Raw genomic sequence first — 25,604 nt, forward strand, 5'->3', positions numbered from 1 at the left:
CAAGACTGATTTGCATATGGCTGGGTTCAACCTGGAATGGCATGGGGAGCAAAAAAACAATGGATTTAGCCCCAGATCTCTGTACTGGGGTGAACGTATGGCATTGATCAACATTCTGCCCAGCAATTGTTTTTTTTGTAAAGATGTGGTGTTGCCAGAATTTCAAGGCAACCACTCCTTGTAATTCCCACTTACCACCCCTGGAGTGGGATTTACTAATGCAAAATTATCCTCACCTGTGATGGAGAAACTCACTGCATCGTTTTGTAAATTCCAGGCATGTGTAAATTAGATTTGTTTCTCTTCATAAACTTAGGTTTACTGCCAAAAATACCTTTGTGAATAGAGTTATAGTCTCCCTGCACATAGGCATGAGTGCCTGCCCTGGCCATTTATTAGTTCTGAAGTCTTACGAAAGGTTGGGGTGGGGTAGAAGCAAGGTAATACACACTCTTTAAGGACAACTGTCCTCAGGCATAGACGTCACCGCAAAGGAGAGAGGAGTGACTGCTGCCAGAGGTACCTTGGCCGCCAATGCATCACAACCTGAAGGGCTTCAATAGGCACGCATTTAATGATAACTACCACCTCATCCCTGAGGGATATCATTCATGCACCCCTGACAAAGAATACAAATTAAAGTGGTTAGAGTTTACACTGCTTTCTTGAATTGATATAATCTTTGATATTGCCAAACTATTATATGCAATTATGTAAGTATTAAAAAGAGCTTTAGAATTTCAACCCAAAGTACATGCAAAGATTTTGGGGGTTATTTGGAGCCCTATTTCGAGCAGGCCGGACTGTCATGTTTCCACTTGCGATGCCCCCGCTTCTCTATCAGGGTAAACCTTACATTGATGGCCTGACGTACTTGAGGCCATTGGTGCAAGTACATTAGACTGTCCACACTATTTAGAGCGGGTGGTCCGATCTACTGTAATTTTTGTTTGGGCCTGGCAGTCACAAACATGAAGAGAGAAAACTCCCAGGGCGTCAGGTTCATTAGTATTTTGTTTTACAAAAATAAACTCATACTTTTGGAGTTTCTGTAAAGCGTACTACTGAGCAATCACATGATACATGGCGGCCACTCAGCACACTTTTAGTGCCTTTAGAGGAGCCGTAGTGGTGCTGGCGCCTTTGACGGCACAGATATGACTACCAAGCTGGCAGAGATCTCTCAATATGGTGGACGGGTGGGCAGTAATGCAGGTTACTACCGCTACTTCACTGGTGGACTGCGGCTGCTCACACAATTCTCAACCTGGCCCTTAATCCATAAAGGTATCATATAATATGTACAGGGGAGTAAATAAACACAAGTGTTTTGGTTTTGTGGAGGCAGTCGAGTGAAGAAAGGTGTATGTTGTGCCAGTCCACAGTGCCTTATCAAAAATGCAGATGAGTTTACAAGCATTGAATTAGTGATCTAATTAGCCAGTTTACAAACATTGATGCTGTATAGTTTGATTTTCAGTCATATTATATTGGTCTTCGTGGGTTCACTTGAACAATCTCTCACTTATGTATATATAGTATTTTTCCACATTTTATGAGGATCAAAAATCTTTAGTCGGCCACCTGGCATATGATGAAGGTACCACAAAAAAAGTTAGAAATGGACCGAAACATCAACTTCCCTAGGACAAGTTGTTTTTAAAAGCTGATTTACGTGTTTTTGATGTCAATGTGGCATAACATCTTTTATATTTATAAAGTCCTGTGTTGTGATTTATTTGTATTTACGTATACTGTGTGGTGTAATTGTTTTTAGTAGATTGTGGCTTCTTATTCTTTGCCCTGGAGAGAAGGAAGAATAAATACATATGTTTATATAAATTCGTTTTTTAAACTAATGGACTCTTGTGGTTTATTTTATTTTCCTCATATGCAATTTATTTACAACATATTTTGTAAGTATTGAAAATTGTTCCCCATCTTGGAGCAACATTCAGCCTTAAAATTAACGGCATTAATAATTGTAAAGGAGAGAAATATTAAAGAACATTCCCTATCTGAATACAATGAGGATTGCTAAATTCTTATTTGCCAATCTTAGGGTACAATTTGGGGGTCTTTAATAGATAACACATTGTGGCCAGCTTTCAAAGGAGGACGTACATTAAGGGCCTAAGTGTTTGCAGGGGGACACTGATGAGTAGTGACACTGTTCAAGAACTTAGGGCTCTGTATTTCAGGTTCTAAAGTCTTGCTCTCCCCTCCATCGAAATCAATTATCTGTAAAATATGACCAAAGCCACACTTGTTAATCGCAGCCGTAATTTCCACCCGGCTAGGGTCTAGATATAAGTTGGTTTTATTTAAGAGACAATAACACACAAAACCACCATGGATACTACAGGGTGCAATAATTACCGGGTGTATTATTCTCCCCAAATCTGAGATCTGCACCACGGGTGGAAGCATAAAAATATAACACCACACTCTCCCCTGTTCCGAATGAATGTGCACAATATTCATAGTTTACATTCCATCAGGTTGTGCTTAGCCAAATTTGTGTTGGGGAGAAATGCATTATTTCACACTTGTTACATACATCTTTTACCTAATTGTATTTTAGAATTCCATACACGAGTTTGTTAATTTTTTTTATAATAAAGCAGCATAACAGGACACATTCATCTTCCAAACTGTTTAAAAAACAAAAAAGTATATGTGCTTTTTGTTTAATCTACGCAGGATCGCAATAGAATTTCAGATGCATTGTGAATGTAACAAGAGACACCATTACTGTGATAAATGTTCTTTCTAAAAAATAATAAACCCTGGGTCAGAAGAAGAACTGTTAAGGGTGGAAAGCCGGTTTTCCTTTTGTAATGAACGAACAACAATAAATAAAATATGTAAATATAATCAATGACATATGGGCCGGATTGAGATACTTTTTTTGTGCGTCAGAGTTCAACTTTGTGCACCAAAGTTCATCAAAAATATCCCATCTGCAGTTATAACTCAAAGATCCTTATTAATAAAATCAAAATCGGTTTCCTTTTATGCCCCCAATTGCAAATTAGGTCAGTGGATGTCCTTCAATTTGATATTTGAGCTTAAGAGGGGGGCAACAAGATGTTTGCAGAAGAGGAAAAAGGGGGTGACCACCCCAATAAGCTGGACCTTGGTGAGTATTCACAAACCATTTCAATGCTTTTTACTCTCTACTTTTACATACAAATTTACTCCACAAAAACGTTGGCGCAAGTGTGAAAATGTTGAGATAAAAGTTTCCCAAAAAGTCTCACATTTCATGGTGGTTTTTTTTGTCCACGAAAAAGACTTTTACTGGTGGACAAAAAACACAATCACAAAATGGGAAGATATGTTCCTATTTACTTCTGCTGCACATACTTCTATAAACTATTTTCTCCACTGAAATTATAAGTACAGGATAGAATGGGTTAACTTGGAACTTTAAAAAGAGTGGCCACAGCTGCTGGCCATGGAAAATGGGGAACCAGGTTCGAACCCTGCCCTTGGCTCAGCTTCCTGTGAATCCTAGCAAATCTCCCTGTGCCGAAAAGAAAACAAAAGAGTAACTTTATTGGTGTCTGTTGAAAAAGGCAATGCAAGCTTTGTGGGATGTGAAAGTGCAAAAAAATAAAATGTGAATTCTGCCTGTCACCCATGCCTTAATTTCATCCTCCAATAATAAAAGACAAAGCATTAATCTTTGATGTCAGAAAGAGATACCCATCTAGTGGCTGAATTATACTGTGAAAGTAGAAAATCTGGCACCCATACAGGCTCCCCTTGTGTGATCTTGGGCAAATACTTTCTCACTGAGCCCCCTTTTTGCTCAGTATCACATCTTCAAACACCTTTAAATATGTGCGCTACACAAAAACCTTATGTTTGATTTAATAGCCTATGATGTTGCTCCATGCATAATAAGTATCTAGACCACATATAGGATACACATGACTCCTGACTTGCCTCTTAGTTCACTAACAGCATTGTCATCAGGGTGGGGGAAGGAATGTATGTCAGTTCATGTTTGAAAACTCTCATATTTAATAAATACTTCTCAAATAATCAAATGTACTAAAGAGAAACATTTCCGCGTGCTGAAGAAATACACTACTTTGAATTTTTAAGACACCCTACTCATAAGGTGACATGATCTTTGCTGCATGAGTGACATGCGAAATATTTCCAAAGCTCGGCTCGTGCACGGGCTCTCGGAGCCAGAGCCCACCCTAGGCTCAGCTCTGGCTTGGCTCTCCCTCTTAATTTGTTGGCTCGCCCAACTCCAGACTCAGGAACGAACTGCGCCAACCTTCCAGGAGGGGAGACAGATGTTCCCAGGAGATGTTCAGGCGTTTTCTCTGGGAATGTGGTGGACATCCCCAAAACGAGAAGTTGAGGGTTATTCACAAACATTTCCCACCCCAAGAACTTTATTAGATGAGGTGGTAATACCACGCCATTTCTAACGTCGTATACCAAAAGGTATCTTTGTGTTTCGAGGTGCGCAAACTCGGAATGTGTAGATATACTTGCACCTACAGCAAAAAATCAGGGATGGAGGGGAAATAGCATCGGTAATTGAGGAAGCACTCAGGGTCTGGATTAAGATTGAAATGATAGGTGGAATGACGGTTTTATGAGTTACCGGGGTTTTTACCACAATGTTGAAGTTTTAGTATCAACCCTGCACTTAGATTGATCCCACAATATCGACTGCCAACATATCCTCAAAGTAAGTAGATGTGTAGATAAAAATAGGAAACCTATACTTCTCAATGTATGGTTAACTGGTCGACATGTTTGCAGGGGACACAGTGAAGACCATATTTGTGCTGGTCGATAGTACTGGCCTCGGTCCAGAGACACATGGCCAATTACTCCAAAAAAGAAAGGAATACATAAGCATTTGGATTATGAAAGCACCTCAAACACCCCTGCTATTTGTTTATTCTAATTTAGTGGAAGGCACAATGTTTTCCTTGCGAAGAAAAAAATGGGAGCAGCGTACTAAAAAAAAAAAGTTCGATTTCCATGCGTACATCTAAAAATATAGGAGAAGTGCGCTAAATCTAGGCAAGGCACCAGTGCATATCTGCAATTCATATATTTACACATTTTTACATCCAGAGTCCTTGCAAGTGTGTGTTATATGCCCCCCTACCCCGAACAGTATTGGTAGCGTTGCCATGGCGACCTACTAAGCAGTTGTGTCCTACCCAGCCATTGTTGGCTCCTGTTCATTTCTTGTGGGTGTAACATCCACCAGGCTCCTGAAATGAACACAAAGGTGCAGACACCTTGGAATTTTAATGTGTTTACAAGCTCATCTGTTGACAGTTCGTCAGATTATCCAAACCTGGGTAGCCATGCCACATTCATTCCCTAAGGTCTCGCGAGTACATCATGCCTCAATCTGTGGTTGGTCACCTGGGCAACATCATTGGCACTTCTGTTCAATTAAGAAGCATCCCCATGGCAACATTCCATCTATTGTTTTCAGAAGTATGAAAGTGCTCCTTTGAAAGCCGGGCTTTGAGAATCTAGGGCCAGATGTACGAATATCTAGTCACAAAGAAAGTACTGGATGGAAATCGTGGGCAGTATTTTTGTGACCAGTAGAGATTTTTAAGAACCGACCTTTGTCGGTATTATGCCAGTAGATCGGTTCTTAAAAATCAGAATCACATTGGGTCGCAGTGGTTAACGACAACACCTTTTAATTCCTAAACCATTGATACATATGAATAGTGAAGTAAGCACAGGATTCACATCAGGTGGATTCCAGGTAGATTTATTACTATCAGAGAGGACAACTTATACAACCACACAGGACAGTCTCAAACTGCTAATGATCTCCCAACCCATCATAGAACCTAGAACCCTAGTGATACAATAACACTCCAAAGTAGAACATGGCCACAGATAACATGGACACTACACACCTTCCCCCCTAGAAAAACAAAAAAACAAACAAAAAAACTAAAACATAACAAAATCATTCATTTTAACAGGTGGTTTTCTCACCCGAGAACTTCTCCTTGGAACAGGTGAAATAGACACTTCATCAGGAGAACTAACATGTTGGTTCTCAACAGGGACCACATTAGATGTTGCAGCAGTACATTGAGTCAAACAAGAATCAGTAGCATTCCCATCATTATCCAACATGTCAGTGTTTGAAGAAGGAAACCCCCCCTCAAATTCAGAATTAGAACCATTCAATGTATCCAGAAAATTTTGAAAATCCCCATTCTCCTCAGTATCCAAAGATTCCATTACTGGAGGAACAGGTGAATCATCACGAATATCTTTGGATCTAAATATGGATATCCGTCTGAAATTCCATATTTTACCACCTTGTACCCTAACAGCTCTGCTGAAAACTTCAATTACCTTCACTGGGTCAGACCATCTAGACCATCTTTTATCAATACCACCCAATTTAACACGGACCAAATCACCCACTTTGATTTTGCAAACTCTTGAACAGTTGTTATTCTTTGTCTTCTGCATTCTATCTTGATATCTTTGAACACGCTCTCTAACTATTTTGAAATCCAACATAGGATCAGGAAACTTGTTCTTTTCTTTGACGTTGACAATTGGAGGTTGACCTCTGATCTCACTTACGAACTTTTCAGATTGTTCTATGCCTTTAGCGATATTGACCACAGCATTCAAGGAAGATTCTGTACCTAACCATAACCTCTCTTGTATCTTTTTACTTTTGGTTTTCATCATTATTTGGTCTCTAAGCACTTGCTCGTAGTTAATAGTATCAAACGCACATGAACCAGCAAGAGAGCGTAAAGCTGACACGTAGTTTTCAATGGATTCATCCTCTTTTTGAGCACGGGAATAGAATTTAAATCTTTCCATCACAATGTTTATTTTCTTCCCAAATCTGGTGCTCATTTTCTTAACTGCTACTTCAAACACATTTACCCCTTCAGTGCTCTCGAGAGGAGGCAGATTATCAAATTCTTTGATCCCTTGACCCCCTAGGCAATGCCTCAACAGGTCTAACTTCCTTTTTGGGGAGCAACCTTCCTCCTCTAAAACCTCAACGTAGGCTAAAAACATGGGATACCATAAATCCCATTCCATTTTAGGTTCTCCAGCTATAGGCAAAAAATGTGGTGGTGCCGAAATGTTAGACATTTTAATAAAAACTTTTTTTTCCCTTTACAAATAAAAATAGGTGTAATTAAACTGAATAAAGCACAGATGTACTTCTCACTGCCACAATAGTTATTGCTTAGAGTCTTGTTCCACCAGATTTCATATTAATTGAAGAAGAAAAAAAAAAATGAAAAAAAATTGAAAAAATTGGTAGCAGAACGATCCCAAAGCAACGTGTCTTTAAAAAAAAATAAGCAAAATTGTGTCACGTATTACTGTTTGACACACGAGTCCTTGAATTCAAGGTTGAAAATATTAAACACTGTTTCCGACATTACACCAATCCAAAATGGCGGCCAAAACGCGTGACATCATCACGCTCCCAGCATGCTTTGCTAATTTGGAATCTTCTGCGAGAAGGAAGCGCGTAGACAAGTGAACGCTGATGGTTCCTTACGAGAACGTTGCATGCAGCTCGAGCGGGTGAGTGTGTCTTTTCAAATCATTACCACGTAACCGCTACGATCTCCACAGCACACAGAGACCAGTATTTCCATGCAAAGTAATACGCTGAAACAGGACGATTTAGGCAAAATACTCTGCCGCCGGCGCGATCACAGCGCAAAACAGCTTCGCACACAGCCGCAGGCACAATCAGAGTGCAAACATCTTTAAAAGTATCTATTAGCTCAAACATCGACCGCTTTTAAGACACCAATCCAATAAACGGCAAAGACTCGATTAAACAGCAGTGCAACACGGCCGCTGGTGCAATCAAGAGCACATAATCCTTAAAACAGCCGCGGGTGCATTCATGCACAAACAGAAAATACCTTAAACGCTTCTAGGCAGTGTTGTCTTCAAGTGAACGCTGTCCTCCTCTGACTCCCGGTCGTCGCCAGTGTGAAGTAAGCACAGGATTCACATCAGGTGGATTCCAGGTAGATTTATTACTATCAGAGAGGACAACTTATACAACCACACAGGACAGTCTCAAACTGATAATGATCTCTCAACCCATCATAGAACCTAGAACCCTAGTGATACAATAACACTCCAAAGTAGAACATGGCCACAGATAACATGGACACTACAAATAGGACTCAATAATTGGAAGAGACGTCTACAACACGCCCTTTCCAGATAGTTATTCCTTATCAATTTCTAAAGCCATTTTAGGAGTCGGAAAAAATTTACTTACTGCTAAAATGGGTTGAGAACCTTTCTAAAAGCAGTTTTTCTATTGCAAAGTTTGACCAAAGACCAAAAACTGCTTTGTACATCTTGCAGTGAATGATTTCCTCTTATGACGGGTAGACACGCGAGGCCTTTGAGTTCGACAACATCCACCATTACTATATTTCTTACAGAGAACAAATCTTGACGCGTGCTCTCTGGCCACACCTATCCTTCTGTATTAAAGTGAAAGTTAGAAGCACTTCCTCAGCCCCATCAGTGAACGCAGACGCCGTAGGGTACCACTGGGCAACCATAGTACACACTAGTAGGCACATGTCTGCAAACAGTTTGCAAAGGCATTGCCAAACTTTGGACCATTCAGATTTAGGGTATGGTACAGTTTCTCATGTGGCTATTCTAGAAATGTGGGATGGGCCAGAAACAGCTAAAGGTTGAACAAAGTGTATGACCGGAAGTCGGGGGGGGTGTATATCTGTATAAGTGACACAACTTGACTTGTGTACACTACAGGACAGAACAAGGGGATTGGAGAGACGGGAGAGTAGAATAAGTCAAAACAAACTGTGACCGTAGACACAACATGCCAGCCATGATGTGCAGGAAGGGGCGGGGCCTATCTTTGTGGATTGAATGGAGACATACCAGGGACAGAGGAGTAAAAGACCAGCTATCACAAGGTTCCAGGAAGGGACAGGGGTAGCCTTTGCAAAGGATCTGGGTGGCTTGGGACACATAAGGATATGCAGGAGGCAAGAGGAACAGGGAAAAACAACCTTACAACTGCTTCAACAATGTGGCGGCTGCAATGTGCAGAAAGGGTAAGGACAGCCTATGCAGAGTGTGTGGGTAGAGGTAAATAGATGAGAAGAGGGGACATGAACAAAAGAAAACAGCGCTCCATAGCGACAAACCATGGCAGATGCAGGACACAGAAAATGGCAGAACAGCTTTTAGAGATGGTGTGAGGTGGCAGGGTGACGAAGAGAGGGGGAAAACCAACACAGAAACAAGATATTTTGTGACTGGAGATAGCTGACAAAGAATAGCAACCAAGTCTATAACAAAGCAAGCATTTGGCAAAGGCAACAAGTCTGGCTTGTCTGTAATATACAAAATAATGAATATTATGTTACAGCACATTTATAAAGCGCATGTACGCCAAAAAGGTTTCCTGGCCCATGGAGCCATTATTCCATGTATTTAAAATTGGGAAGCAGAAAAATACTGTAGCTGCTTCACCGGTGACATAATGTTTTATTGTCCGAACAATGTAAATCCTTGCGATAAGCCATGGCAGTATGGAACTCAACAGTGCGCCCAATAGACATCCGCAGATGTCTGTATCTAGATGCTCATATGGAAAAGGAAGCTACACAGAAGTGGGGAGTCCAGAAAGGGATCATGGTTTTAGCATCCTCAGCACCCGGTTACCAGGCCTCTGAGAACCAGCAGATGTCTGATTAGTGGGTAGTAGCTAAGGAAAGCGTAGTCTTCAGCTATGGGGGTGGGACTTCGATATACACACAGACTGCGATAGTGCCACTACAGTTAAGGTTATATTGCAATTTCCACAGTAAATTAAAAAACATGTTTTTCCTACAAATTTGGCAATTCTTGCCCTAGCTCATGACAAGTCAAATTGCCTCTTGGAAGTCACATGTGCATCCATAAACAATGACATTTGAAGCTTGGTGAACTCTGTTCACACATTTCATCTTTTACACCAATTTGTCTTCATTTAGGGGGTGGCCACTTTTTTTCTAGTTTCCTAAACAGAAAAATAGTACACATCAGTGCACAAATAAAAACCTCCAGCATTTTTTTTAAAAGGGGTTAGATATGGAATGTGTACAGCACAAACAAGTCGTGTTGGGTGAATAACCGGCTCACATGGTAGGAAAAGTACACATGGTGCACACAAGGTGACCTTATCGACCACAGACAAGCTGCTACAAAATCTTTTGTATGCATCAAAATCTTTAAGGTGCCTTCGAGACTAGGTGACAGAAAGAACAGTTATTTTCGTCCAGTCCTGCATCCCTATCACCACAGAATGTAGTTTTTTTTTTTTTATGAGGTCAGCTGGATATTTATTGTGACATCATTCACTGGACGGCCCCTTTAAGGAAAGGCCTATGAATTTAAAGGTCTTCTGGTGCTCAATGTCAAATATTTTAATTATCAGACCTAACGAGAGAGTTCCTCAATATAGCCTTAGAGCCCGACGTAGTAGGCTCTACCGGCCATTAAAGGCCCGAGCTGAAGGCGAGGGCATTTAACAAGGGAGTGGGCCTTTAGTTGCCGGTACAACCAGCTACGGAGAGCTCTAAAGCTATTAGAACATTCTGCCCTTAGAGGGCAGAATGTTTTAATTCGTAAAAACAGAGGCCTATCAGAGCCCGAGTTGGTTTAAATCCCCTCTGGCTCCGTGAGGCCTTTGTTCACAGCAACAGCTGTGAAAAGACAAACATTGGAATGTTGCTCTCTGGGCTTCTACCAGCCAGAAAAAGCTTGGAGCACTCCATTGTCTTTAGTGAAGTGAGCAACAATCCAATGTTCTAACGTACGGTAGTGACAGCCAACGATCTAGCTCTCTTTTTCCCTATCCTCCTCATGCCACACCCACACCTTCATAAAAGATGATAGTTATTTATCAGTTGGAGTTCATTCTTTCAATGGAGAAAGAAAAGGGATGAGAGAGCCCGCAAGAAAAAGCAAGAGAAAAATGGGAACCAAACGGCAGCAAAGAGGATAATGAAGATATATATTGGTGTACATAAACGCAAGTTCGTTTTTATCAGATTTGTGATAACACCAACACATTTACAGATACTTCAAATCTCTTCAACAACTAAAACAAAACAAAAAAACAGTAAAAAAATACTAGCATTTCAAAAATACAATGTACCAGCAAACATGGCGGGGTATAGCTTTGGGAGTGTGTCTGGTGTGTTAAATCACACATAAAAAAAAGTCTTCTTGGCTTAGTAGCAAGGCCGGACTGGGCATCCGGTGTTACTCCGGGAGGCTGAAAGGGTGGTGGCTGCTTTTGTTACCGGGGCTAGTTTTGTAGCAGTGCAGCAGGTTTAAAAGTGCTGCAGAGTTCCTTGTACATCCAACAGTTTTCAGCAACAATAAAAGTGCCAAGATAACTCTGGTGAATAATGCTCCTGCTGGAGACAGATTGGAGTTTAGCCTAGTGGCAGTTTTGACTAGTCTATGTTAGCGCAGAGGGCTAATAGCTTGCTGCAAAGAGCACATACTATGCAGATCATAGAACAGTATTTTCTGTGCATAGCTCAATGGACTACTGCTTTTGTCACAGAAATCGTTTTGTCACTGTGCAGTTCATAAATTACTATCGTAAGCGAGGTTAAAAAGGTATTTTTTTCCCACCATGCTTTCTTTACCCTAATTTTGCTAAAAAGGGGTTGTTTGGGTAGGAATAAATTACTATTAGCAAAGTCAACCCTAACCCGTGTGTTGTTACGTTCTGAATCCCGAGTTTGTCCTTCCCCAGACCAAGGACTCTTAAAACAAGCATTGGCATAGCCAATAGGTCTCGCTTTTGGGACCTTCTAAGTATTTAGTTATGCAGCACAATATCCTTGGTGCAACCACATCAACTGTTGCGTGGCTAAACACTTATAAGGTCCCAAAGGAGAGACCTTTTGGCTATGCCAATGCTTGGTGTGGTTGAGTGTGTGTGTGGTTGTGTGTGTGTGGTTGGTTGTGTGTGTGTGTGGTTGAGTGTGTGTGGTGTGTGTGTGGTTGTGTGTGTGTGGTTGTGTGTGTGTGTGTGTGGTGTGTGTGTGGTTGTGTGTGTGTGGTTGTGTGGGGTTGTGTGTGTGTGTGGTTGTGTGTGTGGTGTGTGTGGTTGTGTGGGTGCGGTTGTGGGTGCAGGTGCGGTTGTGGGTGTGTGTGTGGGTGTGTGTGTGGATGTGTGGTTGGGTGTGGCTGTGTGTGTGGTTCTGTGTGCGCGGTTGGGTGTGGTTGTGTGTGTGTATGGTTAGGTGTGTTTGTGTGTGGTTGTGTGTGTGGGTGCGGTTGTGGGTGCGGGTGTGGTTGTGGGTGCGGGTGTGGTTGTGTGTGTGTGTGTGTGGTTGTGTGTGTGTGTGGTTGTGTGTGTGTGTGAGTGGTTGTGTGTGTGGTTGTGTGTGTGGTTGTGTGTGGTTGTGTGTGTGTGTGGTGTGTGTGTGGTGTTGTGTGTGTGTGTGTGTGTGGTGTGTGTGTGGTTGTGTGTGTGGTTGTGTGTGTGGTTGTGGTTGTGTGCGGTTGTGGGTGTGGTTGTGGGTGTGTGGGTGTGGTTGTGGGTGTGTGGGTGTGGTTGTGTGTGGTTGTGTGTGTGGTTGTATGTGTGGTTGTATGTGTGGTTGTATGTGTGTGTGGTGTGTGTGTGTGTGTGTGTGTGTGGTTGGGTGTGGTGTGTGTGTGGTGTGTGTGGTTGTGTGTGTGGTTGTGGTTGTGTGTGTGTGGTTGTGGTCGTGTGTGCGGTTGTGGTGGTGTGCGGTTGTGGGTGTGGTTGTGGGTGTGTGTGTGGTTGTGGGTGTGGTTGTGTGTGTGGTTGTGTGTGTGGTTGTGTGTGGTTGTGTGAGTGGTTGTGTGAGTGGTTGTGTGAGTGGTTGTGTGTGGTTGTGTGTGTGTGTGTGGTTGTGTGTGTGTGTGGTTGTGTGTGTGTGGTTGTGTGTGTGTGGTTGTGTGGTTGGGTGTGTGGTTGGGTGTGGTTGTGTGAGGTTGAGTGTGGGGTTGTGTGGGGTTGTGTGTGGTTGTGTGTGGGTGCGGTTGTGGGTGTGAGTGTGGTTGTGGATGTGTGTGTGGATGTGTGGTTGGTTGTGTGTGTGTGGTTGTGTGGTTGGTTGTGTGTGTGGTTGGTTGTGTGTGGTTGTGGTTGTGTGTGGGTGTGGCGTGTGTGGTTGTGTGTGTGGGGTTGTGGGGTTGTGTGTGTGGTTGTGTGTGTGGTTGTGTGTGTGTGGTTGTGTGTGTGTGGTTGTGTGTGTGTGGTTGTGGTTGTGTGTGTGGTTGTGTGTGTGTGGTGTTGTGTGTGTGGTTGTGTGTGTGTGGTTGTATGTGTGTGTGGTTGTGGTTGAGTGTGGTTGTGTGTGGTTGTGTGTGTGTGGTTGTGTGTGTGGTTGTGTGTGGGGTTGTGTGTGGATGTGTGTGGATGTGTGTGTGGTTGTGTGTGGCTGTGTGTGTGTGTGGCTGTGTGTGTGGTTGTGTATGTGCGGGTGGTTGTGTGTGTGGTTGTGTGTGTGGTTATGTGGGTGTGGTTGTGTGGGTGTGGTTGTGTGGGTGTGGTTGTGGGTGTGTGTGGTCGGGTGTGGTTGTGTGCGTGGTTGTGGGTGTGGTTGTGTGTGTGTGGTTGGGTGTAGTTGTGTGTGTGTGTGGTTGTGTGTGTGTGGTTGTGTGGTTGTGTGTGTGTGGTTGGTTATGTGGTGGTTGTGTGGTTGGGTGTGGTTGGGTGCGGTTGTGTGTGTGTGGTTGTGGGTGTGGTTGTGCGTGTGGTTGTGTGTGGGGTTGTGCGTGTGGTTGTGTGTGGGGTTGTGTGTTGGTTGTGTGTGTGGTTGCGTGTGTGTGGTTGTATGTGTGGTTGTGTGTGTGTGGTTGTGTGCGTGTGGTTGTGTGTGTGACAGTAATACTAAAAGCATCTCAAAATAAAGGAACACAAACATCGAGTTTGTGGAAAGTGAAAGCACATTGTAAGTCAAACGGGCGCAGCAAAGCATTAACACAACAAAACAAACAAGATCACTTAGCGAAGACTGAGTGCTGATAATGGATATACACAGCCCATCATCTTAAGAGTTCGATTGCAGCCAATGTGCACTCAAACCTGCCCCCTCCTTGCGAGTTGCACCCCATATTTCATGAGTTGTAACCGCTGCACCCACCATAGCGCTTTGAGATCTAAAGCGCTACATAGGTCTAATCGATTAACCAGTCGCCAACATGCTGTGCTTTTAAAGAGAATGTGCCAAAAGTTTCCAGCTTCCTCATCATGTCCTCATGAAAGCGCCAACGAAAGGACTCCCTGAATGGTGCAACGGACATGAAGCAGCCGCTGCGATCAGAAATAAACACTGTGAACGTTGTCCAGTTTCACAGTAACATTTCCTTAATGTTCTTTAAGTCACAAAACAGTAATACTAAAAGCATCTCAAAATAAAGGAACACAAACATAGAGTTTGTGAAAAGAGAAAGCACATTGTAAGTCAAACGGGCGCAGCAAAGCATTAACACAACATGTTCTTTGATGTTTAATGTTCTTTGAACAAGAACATCAAAGGGGCGCCGCGAAAGTGATCGCGGGCGAAAGTGATCGTGGGCGCTTAATGAGCAAGACGAGGTTTGCCAGCCTCTGCTCCTGAGCGTGTGCCCGCGCACATGCACTGTAGTTCTAGGCTGGCCATGGTAGCATTTTTTGAGCCCTCACAAAAAGTCTCGCCAGACCAGCGCATGAGCTGGGTCTGGCGAGACCTAAAAATGCCTACCAGTATGGATGACATGTGAACCCCACACCTTGTATTACCCTTTGTCTGATGTTACATTTTCTATACACCGATCTACACATGTATGAGTAATTGTCTGTGTATTTGTGTGTGATGTAAGGTGCGACAACACCCTACACTGGTATGAGAGGTGCTATGAAACAAATCAAATACATGTGAGCGAGGGGCTATGGAGAGATGAGGGGCACTGTTGGAGGGTGACAGTGAGGGCATCGTTGAGTAACCCCAATAAAAATTGCTGTATCCTGGTGCACTTTAAGGTCATCATTTACTATGCTGTAAAAACTAATACATTAAATATATAATGAAAAAATTGTTGTAGAATGCACTATTTTCCCTCAAATTTTCTTGGGAGGAAAACCCCCGAAGCTCTCCTTTTAGTGGTCAGGCTCGCTCGCTGCACTCGCCATGCACCGTACGGGGACTGGTTGGACAAAATGTGCCTGGGCTGCTTTGGATTCCCAGTGCGGCCCTGCTTGTGGTTGCGTCTGGGGGCCCCGATTGTGGTCTGCTATGGCGGTTATTTTTTTCTCATTGTTCTCTTTTCACTGAAAGCTTTTAACTTGTTCATTTTTTTTTTGAGAACTTAAAAGTATATAGTTCCTCCCAAAAAGTAGAAGATCTGCAAACAGACTTAGGGGCATATGTATCAAACGATTTTATATTTGCAAACGCAGCGAATCGCAAAAAAAACGCGTTTGCGAATACAAAATCGTAAAATGAGATGTATGAGGCATTTCAGCCTCGCATTCTTAAGGAATCGCTAATTTTGTGATTTCTTAAGTTTGCGTAAGCATTTAAGAAATCGCAAATTGCGATTTCTTAAATGCTATGTAACACGCACCCAAGTTGTGCGATTTCTCCTTAAGAAATCGCAAATTACCACCAACTTCAAGTTGGTGGTAATTTGCGATTTCTTTGAAAACTGCACTTTTTTGCATTTTTCAAAGTGCCATGTGGCGCACATACATGCCCTTAGGGCATGTATGTGCGCCATATGCGCACACATGCTGATTTCAGGAGTGCATCAGGGTGTCATCATGACACCCTTGCACCTTTGAAAATATTCTCAATTTGCGATTAGCAACTAGCGATTAGCAAATTGAGAAGGACTTCCCATTCATTGCTTTGGGCCTCCTGGCCTATAGGAATGAATGGGAAGGTATTCCTTAATTGCGAATTCGCAATTTGCTAATCGCAATTAAGGAATTTTAAGAAGTCGCAAAAATTGTGCGAATTTTTAGATACATCCCTTTTTGCAATTCTCAAATAGCGATTCTCAAAAAATCGCTATTTGAGAATCGCAAATGGAGATGTTGATACATATGCCCCTTACTCCTTCAATGGCTGCAAATGTACTACTTTTTGGAATTCACAAACATTGACAGTAGTAGGCTTGGAAAGCTGTGCCAGTCTCGGGCTTCTAAGCACACCCATTGTTTTCAAACCACTGCGGCACTCTCGACAGAGGCCCGTCAAAAGAAAATCAGTACCAACCAGCGTTGCCACCTGCCCGGTTTTGTGCCGTCACCACCGGTATTTTAATAAGCAAAGTCACCTAAAGACGGTATTTTTAGCACTTATGTGTACATACTTCAAACAGCCAATGTAAAGAAAAAACACGTTTAAATGTGTTCTAGAGCTGCCCACGCTATCACTGACAAAGTAAATACAGACACACACGTCACGCAACGAATGAATACATTCTATTTTACGTAGCGTCCTGTTTAGTATCATGTCTAGGCCTCGGCACACTCTTGAAGCTACAACAAAAGGCAGTCCACCCCAGTACCACCCCCGGCCCTCGTGGAAAAAGTCCACCCCAGTCCCTTCAGGGAACAGTCCACCCTAGTCCCTTCAGGGAACAGACCACCCCTGTCCCTCGTGGGAACAGACCACCCCTGTCCCTCGTGGGAACAGACCACCCCTGTCCCTCGTGGGAACAGACCACCCCTGTCTCTCATGGGAACAGTCCACCCCAGTACCACCCCTGTCCCTCGTGGGAATGTCCACCCCAGTCCCTTCAGGGAACAGTTCACGCCAGTCCCTTCAGGGAACAGTCCACCCCAGAACCACCCCTGTCCCTCGTGGGAAAAGTCCACCCCAGTCCCTCGTGGGAAAAGTCCACCCCAGTCCCTTCAGGTAACAGTCCACCCCAGTCCCTTCAGGGAACAGTCCACCCCAGTACCACCCCTGTCCCTCGTGGGAAAAGTCCACCCCAGTCCCTTCAGGGAACAGTCCACCCCAGTACCACCCCCGTCCCTCGTGGGAAAAGTCCACCCCAGTCCCTCGTGGGAAAAGTCCACCCCAGTCCCTTCAGGGAACAGTCCACCCCAGTCCCTTCAGGGAACAGTCCACCCCAGTACCACCCCTGTCCCTCGTGGGAAAAGTCCACCCCAGTCCCTCGTGGGAAAAGTCCACCCCAGTCCCTTCAGGGAACAGTCCACCCCAGTACCACCCCTGTCCCTCGTGGGAAAAGTCCACCCCAGTCCCTCGTGGGAAAAGTCCACCCCAGTCCCTTCAGGGAACAGTCCACGCCAGTCCCTTGTGGGAACAGTCCACCCCAGAACCACCCCAGTCCCTCGTGGGAACAGTCCACCCCTGTCCCTCATGGGAACAGACCACCCCACTACTATATCTCTTCCTCATGAAAACGGACCACCCGAACCTTGGTCCCCTCACCCCTCCTCCTATAGCCCACCTCTTTTTCAGTTGGTAAATCTGCGTCTCACGCACCCCACCTGCACTGACTGCGCCACGCCCCTGCAAACGCGCAAAGCTTCTAACGTTCATTCGGGCGCACCGATATTCACAGGCGTGCGCTTACGGTAGGTACTTTCGTGCCCTGATTTTCTTCCACTTGTTCAGAGCCTAGGGGTCTCCCCCTTTCTTATAAATCGTTTGCAGTGAGAGCCTCGAGCCTCTGCGGCACTGTGTCCGTGAAGGACTGTCCCGGCACTTACCTTCCCGTGCGTTGGGAGCGCAGGCCGCCTCGTCGCCGCTCATGGCGTGCGCTGGTTTCGCTTCCACCTCTCCCTGCCTCGGTAATACTACAGCAGGGGGCGTGTCCGGGCGCAGGTGAGCGCCACCAGGAAGTACCAGGAATAGAAACCAGTCCTCACTCCTGGGGCGGGCTGCTCGGGTGACTGCCCCTCCCGCGAGTGCGGTTCACCAGCTCCTGGTGTTTCATTCCGGCTGTGGCTTTTCGTTTGTAAATGTGTTCTTGTTCCTTTCAGCGACGGGCACTTTGCGTGAGACGGTGCCTCCCACAAGCCTCGTGTCATGGCACACTCTGCGTCTTTCTTGCTCACTGGCCTGCAATGGTCCTGGAATCTTGGCCAACAGTGCCTGGCAGTCCCCTAGCCTCCCCTCCGCAGTTTTTGAAGCTCTGGGCAAAAGGACAGTTTGGCACTTGTGTGCTCCCCATCCCATTCAAACAATGTCGTTTTTAGGCCATTTGTAGCATTGTGGTGGTGCCGAATCTAGGCAGCTGCCTAAAGTAGAAGAGCTGCATGCGGCATCTTATTCAATCATTCTTATAGTAGGGACACTTTACTGGAAAATAGGGGGTGGCAATGAGTTACACAAAGGTCGAGAAATCATTGTCGCTACCTATTTTCAAAAACATGTTTTTTTGGCAAAGAGATTGTGGCAATGGTTTCTAGGCAATGAGGTTCCTTAGCAAAGGTACAGTGGCAATGGTTTCTGCAAAGAGGTAGTAGAAATGATTTATTGGCAATGACTTATTTCCACAGGTGTAGTGGCAATGGTTTGTTGTCAAATGCTAGGATGTTTTCGAAAAAGAGGTAGCGGCGATGGTTTCTTGGGTAAGTGGTAGCAGAAGTGGTTTCTAGGCAGTGAGTTTGGGACAACGTTTTCGAGGCAAAGTGGCAATAGTGTTAGCAAAGAGGTAGTAGAAATGAATTCTTGGCAACAAAATAGTGACATTGGTTTCTTTGCAAACAGATAATGGCAATGGTTTTGTGGCAAAAGGTTGTGAGTGGGTTCTTCATAACGAGGCGGTGGTATCTTTTTAAAGAGATAGTAGCAATGGTTTCTTTTCAAAAGGGTAGTGGCAATGGTTGTGTTGCAAAGAGCAGTGGCAATAGTTACATGGCGAAGGGTAGTGGCAATGGTTTCTTTGCAGAGCGGTAGTGGCAATGGTTTCTTTGCAGAGCAGTAGTGGCAATGGTTTCTTTGCAGAACGGTAGTGGCAATGGTTTCTGTTAGAAATGGGATTTCTGGTTGGCTAGGGCTTGCGCCAAAGCCAGGCAGAAACCACCACTCTAGTCAGGGCTGGGGAGTTACACGCCAAAGATAACCCCTGCTCACCCCCTTGGTAGCTTGGCACGAGCAATCAGGCTTATCCCGGAGGCAATGTGTAAAGCGTTTGCGCGCGCACCCAGCAACAAAACCCAAGGCCCACCACAAAAGAAACTCCACACAAGGTATTATATAAAAATAGCCTTTGTATTATCATAACACATTAGGATGGTAATCACACAATATACACTGTGCCAACTGGCACTGGGCAATATTTACAAGGGATTATGTACACATGACAGGGCCGCATGGACCACTGTCAGAACCATCACAAAGGGAACTTGGTAAATGTGGAATTTAGCATAACATAGAACACAACCAGTACTACTGGTAATCACTGCCCTTAGCATCAGCCTGTAACATCAATTCCATTAGGCTTAGTCTCATATCAGGCGCCAAACGCATTGTACGCCAACCTCATCAGCATAACCACATTATACAATTCTCTCACAAGTCTAAACACATTAGACCCTAACCATAACTCATCTTAGGGAATAACTTTCGCTAGCATAAACCATTATATGCAAACCAACCTCATAATCAGGACGCACATTTTAGAGGCATCAACACAGGTGCGTAAATCATACTAAATGAATAACATTTCCTAGCACCACACTCCCATTGGAAGTCTAACACATTAGACACTAACATCCTAATCATAACTCACAGTAGGCATAATCACATGAACATAAATCACATTAGGGCCTGGCGCCCTACACCTCTAACCATCCCCCCTTAGCCATCTGGCCATCTCAGAAAGGGGGTTAAAATGCCCTATGTCCATAAGGTCAGGGCTGCTGCCTAGGCAGCGAAGGTCAAGGGTGCGCCCCTGCGCAAAACCTAAACGTTGCAGCTGGCACTAAGTGCTGCGCAGCTGTGAATGTCAGGGGTAAAGGAGTGCATCTCACTCCTAACTCAGGCATGTCCCCCCAAAGCAAAAGAAAGACCTAAAAGGTGCAGCTGCCCACTACTTGCTGGGCAGCTGTGAAAGTCAAAATGCGACATGGGCTCTCATTGGCCCTTGAACTAAATGTGCCAGCCGTTGGAGCCATCGGGCTCTGAGAATAAACATGTCCCATGGAGCACACTGGCTCCTGAAATAATTAGGCCAAAATCAAGGAAAAGGACTAGCCACCAAGACGCGGAGCGCACTGGCGCTGTCAATATCTGTGTACAGGATGGAGCAAACACGGGCCCCTCGGGTAATTATGCGCAAAAGCTGGAGCCACATGGGGCTCTAAAACAATCATACCCCTAACACGTGGCAGCTGCCCTCTAGCCAGCGGGGCAGCTGTACATGGTACTCTGGAACCGGCACACGGGCCCTCTGGCCCCCAGCGTTGGAGCCACTCGGGGCTCTTAAAACAATATGCGCTAAAAAGAAATGGCCCCCAAGCGTGGGAGCGCACTGGCGCTCTAAGCAAGACCTGCCCCATGTTGGAGCGACCCGATGCCAGGCGGGGCCGCTCTGGTTCTGCCTCTCCCCACCCGGACTCATTCAGATAACTCACCGGCTGGGGGGGGGGCGGAGGCAGGACTCGTTCTCCGGGGACTCCGGAGCGGCACTTTCCATGCGGGGCTCTCTCTCTCCTGAGAGCCTCGCTTGTTGGACCGACGACTTCTTCACCCGGGCCCCCTCCTGGGACCCGGGACTTCGCAGGACTATTCTTCCGGCACCGGGGCTCGGGCTTCCCCCTCGTGGCATGCACTGGAGAGCCCCCGCTCCTCGGGGACTCTCTCGCTCTCAGTGCACGGAGGGGGCAGCCTCTCCCGAACCATGGCCGCACTTCCGCTTCCGTCCAGCGGCCCCGCCCACAACCAGGCGGGCCGCGGACTCAGCAGTAATTTCTAAATGCGGCTCGGGCCGCGGCGGTGCATTTTAGCAACAATATGCGGGGTGGGCACCCGCAAGGGCTCACATAAGCGGGGTGGGCACCCGCATTAAGCCATCACGTGCAACGAAGAAGCAGGGTGGGCACCTGCGCACCCAAAGTAACAAAATAAGCGGGGTGGGCTCCCGCAAGGCCGGCATCACAGGGGAATCCCTACGCTGGGGATTCCCCCTGGGGATAAAGACGGCAGCTGAGCGCTGCAGAGCATACATGCTCCTTCTGAAGCAAAAGGCCAAAATCCAAGGCAAAGCGCTCCCAGGCGCTCGAAGAATGCAGCAAAAGGTCCCAGAAGTCTTCCAGGGATCCAGGGGCTAGGCAGGGCCCAGGGAGGCAAGCCTTTCCCTGGGCCCCAGCAGCAGCACGCCCCTGGTAGATTCAAGTCAAAACAAGAACATTTTCATGGGGTCACAGCCCCTCTTTTATACACCAAATCCTCTGTTCTCAAAGGTGCAGGGAAGAGGCGAACCAGATACAACTGGTTCCTGAGCACTTTGTTTTGCTCAGCCCCTCTCCCTATTCACAGCACAGGCCAGGGTTATCAGTCGCACCACAGGGGGCGGAGCCAGCATTGTGTGGGGAAAGCCCAGCCCTATTCAGCTCCCAGGTGTACTCCTCCCACTCATCAACATGCAGCTCTCACCACCCACCACTGGGGCAGACCCATCCTGACTCCTGGAGCCAGGCTCACCAGCCAATCACACGCCAGACAGTCACTGCACACAGAAATGCCCACTTCTAGAAGTGGCACTTCCACACTAGACACAGCCATGCCGCACACATCATCGCGCAGCATTTAATCACACGAGTCCGTACATACCAAACTCGCACCTGCACTCCCCACGCATCAGGAACTTCCAGGGACACATACATTCCCCCATGCATTCCTAAGGGAGGGCAGGCCAACCTCACTACACGCACGCACTTTACCCTGGGACACAGCGGTAAAGTGCGCAGAAGCCAAAAATCACTAACCATAAAAAGCAAAAAGTTCAGGGGTGAACCTGCCAGAAGGGCCAGGTCCAACACAACCCCCTTCCAGCCAAAACGCAGGGCAGACCAATCACCACCGTGATGGTCTTCCCTGCTTGGGGCGATAGAACACGGACGCAGGCCCGCACTGCAGGGACACCCTCCGGTTCTACGCCATTCTGAATCAACATGGTTCCATCTGAAAAAAAAACAAACGGAAAAAAAACTCAGGCCCAACTAGGCTACCCCACTGGTACTACCTAGTTGTCCACGGCCAGGACCAGGCCCTAGGCCACCCAGATACCACTGGTCCTTGCCAAACCCAGAGTGGGGGGTAGTAACCCCTGGCATACAAGCCATTCTCCACTCTCCCTCTCAGTGTAGTTCCCAACTACCACTGATCCTTCAACCTAGGGTCCGCACCCTCAGGCTGACCAGAGGTCACGGGCAAGAATGCCCCACCCTACCTCTACTTCTGGGGTTTCGCACCCTCCCAGGGAAGCACCCACCAGAACACAACTCTCCCAACAGTTCAGGACCTCTCTCCACCAACTGGTCTACCACCTGGGATCCAAGGGGTCAGAGGCGAGGACTCCCTCCCTCTGAACCCCCTTCCACTGTAGAGCAGGGTCTCTTCACTTAAGATGAGTCCCACCTGCCCTCAGGACTACAGCTGCCCTTACGTCCAGATCCGGAAACACCGACTACTGGCTCCCCAACCGAGGGACGTACCCTTTGGTCAGATGCCCGGCGAACCAGGACTTCACAAGCTTGATACATAACTAACATCCAGGACACTGACTACAGTCGTCCTTACGTCCAGATCCGGAAACACCGGCTACTGGCTCCCCAACCGAGGGACGTACCCTTTGGTCAGATGCCTGGCGAACCAGGACTTCCTAAGGGTGACACATACCTAGCGTGTCGTGTGACAGTCTGCCTGGCGCAGAGCTCACAACCTCCTGTCCCTCTGACAGTGCGTGAAGATGCCCCAGGACAGAAGTGGCGTCACCATGGTCACTCATTGGTGGATCAGCCCTTCTGGCCGGCCCCTGACCCACTGGCTCCCACTGGGGACTCTTTCCCCCTCTCACCCCTCAAAACTGAACCTCTGCACCCTCCACCTAGGATTGGCACTGCTAGACACCAGAACTGATGGAGGCCTTACTACAGACACTCCCAGCTTACCTCAAACAGAAAGAACCACCTCAAAGAACAGTCCAACAGGACAGACTAGGCTCCCTACCTGGTGTTCCCTCATGGAACCAACCAGTCCTGGAGACTGAGGTTGGGGTTGGGAATACAACCCAGGGTCACGCCCTCAACCAGTTCAGGCGTGAGACCACTCAACATCCTCACAAATAAGGGTACCTAGCTGGGCTACTCTGAACCATCTCCGCCGCAAGGGTTTGTGGAGATACCTGCACCATTCTTCTAGGGTCACTCCCAAAAACAAGCTCAAGAAGACTCAAAAGAATTTACACACACCAGGCGTTGGTGCAACTTCGGAAAACAATAACTCTGAGATTCTCTCTGACACAACAGACTGGAGAACCTTTTAACACCATTTAACATTCAATCGTCCAGTGCAACACAACATTCATCCACACTCACACCCCCCAGACTAGTGAGACAGTTTCTACCGCCCCTGATTTCTCAACCTGACCACCACGTGACACAGGTACCATTACTCCGGGAACTGGGAATCGGAATACATGCACTGGACACACGTCTGCTGCCACCACTGGATCCCACCCTTACTGGTGAATCCAGAAACACATTTCCACAGAAATGACATTTAAAAACAAACTTAGAACAATAATCCCTATACCATGTGACTATCTAAATGCAGAGTTTTGTAGTGCAGCCAGTTGTCGCTGTGGTACTGCGCAAACGCAAGTCCTATCCCACCGCTGATCACCAATGTTAGAAATGGGATTTCTGGTTGGCTAGGGCTTGCGCCAAAGCCAGGCAGAAACCACCACTCTAGTCAGGGCTGGGGAGTTACACGCCAAAGATAACCCCTGCTCACCCCCTTGGTAGCTTGGCACGAGCAATCAGGCTTATCCCGGAGGCAATGTGTAAAGCGTTTGCGCGCGCACCCATCAACAAAACCCAAGGCCCACCACAAAAGAAACTCCACACAAGGTATTATATAAAAATAGCCTTTGTATTATCATAACACATTAGGATGGTAATCACACAATATACACTGTGCCAACTGGCACTGGGCAATATTTACAAGGGATTATGTACACATGACAGGGCCGCATGGACCACTGTCAGAACCATCACAAAGGGAACTTGGTAAATGTGGAATTTAGCATAACATAGAACACAACCAGTACTACTGGTAATCACTGCCCTTAGCATCAGCCTGTAACATCAATTCCATTAGGCTTAGTCTCATATCAGGCGCCAAACGCATTGTACGCCAACCTCATCAGCATAACCACATTATACAATTCTCTCACAAGTCTAAACACATTAGACCCTAACCATAACTCATCTTAGGGAATAACTTTCGCTAGCATAAACCATTATATGCAAACCAACCTCATAATCAGGACGCACATTTTAGAGGTATCAACACAGGTGCGTAAATCATACTAAATGAATAACATTTCCTAGCACCACACTCCCATTGGAAGTCTAACACATTAGACACTAACATCCTAATCATAACTCACAGTAGGCATAATCACATGAACATAAATCACATTAGGGCCTGGCGCCCTACACCTCTAACCATCCCCCCTTAGCCATCTGGCCATCTCAGAAAGGGGGTTAAAATGCCCTATGTCCATAAGGTCAGGGCTGCTGCCTAGGCAGCGAAGGTCAAGGGTGCGCCCCTGCGCAAAACCTAAACGTTGCAGCTGGCACTAAGTGCTGCGCAGCTGTGAATGTCAGGGGTAAAGGAGTGCATCTCACTCCTAACTCAGGCATGTCCCCCCAAAGCAAAAGAAAGACCTAAAAGGTGCAGCTGCCCACTACTTGCTGGGCAGCTGTGAAAGTCAAAATGCGACATGGGCTCTCATTGGCCCTTGAACTAAATGTGCCAGCCGTTGGAGCCATCGGGCTCTGAAAATAAACATGTCCCATGGAGCACACTGGCTCCTGAAATAATTAGGCCAAAATCAAGGAAAAGGACTAGCCACCAAGACGCGGAGCGCACTGGCGCTGTCAATATCTGTGTACAGGGTGGAGCAAACACGGGCCCCTCGGGTAAATATGCGCAAAAGCTGGAGCCACATGGGGCTCTAAAACAATCATAGCCCTAACACGTGGCAGCTGCCCTCTAGCCAGCGGGGCAGCTGTACATGGTACTCTGGAACCGGCACACAGGCCCTCTGGCCCCCAGCGTTGGAGCCACTCGGGGCTCTTAAAACAATATGCGCTAAAAAGAAATGGCCCCCAAGCGTGGGAGCGCACTGGCGCTCTAAGCAAGACCTGCCCCATGTTGGAGCGACCCGCTGCCAGGCGGGGCCGCTCTGGTTCTGCCTCTCCCCACCCGGACTCATTCAGATAACTCACCGGCTGGGGGGGGGGCGGAGGCAGGACTCGTTCTCCGGGGACTCCGGAGCGGCGCTTTCCATGCGGAGCT

General features: G+C 46.4%; 1 protein-coding gene across 1 annotated transcript in view; it reads right to left on the minus strand.

Annotated features, from left to right (window-relative positions):
• The window catches only part of HSH2D (hematopoietic SH2 domain containing), a 40,394-nt gene extending 22,490 nt beyond the window's left edge, over nucleotides 1-17,904 (minus strand). The window contains exon 1 of the mRNA XM_085639523.1: nucleotides 17,780-17,904. The gene's annotated coding sequence lies outside the window, so the exon portion shown is untranslated. The remainder of the gene's footprint in view (nucleotides 1-17,779) is intronic.
• Between the last annotated feature and the right edge of the window lie 7,700 nt (nucleotides 17,905-25,604).

This window comes from Triturus cristatus, chromosome 12, assembly GCF_964204655.1.
Source record: "Triturus cristatus chromosome 12, aTriCri1.1, whole genome shotgun sequence".
NCBI lineage: Eukaryota > Metazoa > Chordata > Amphibia > Caudata > Salamandridae > Triturus > Triturus cristatus.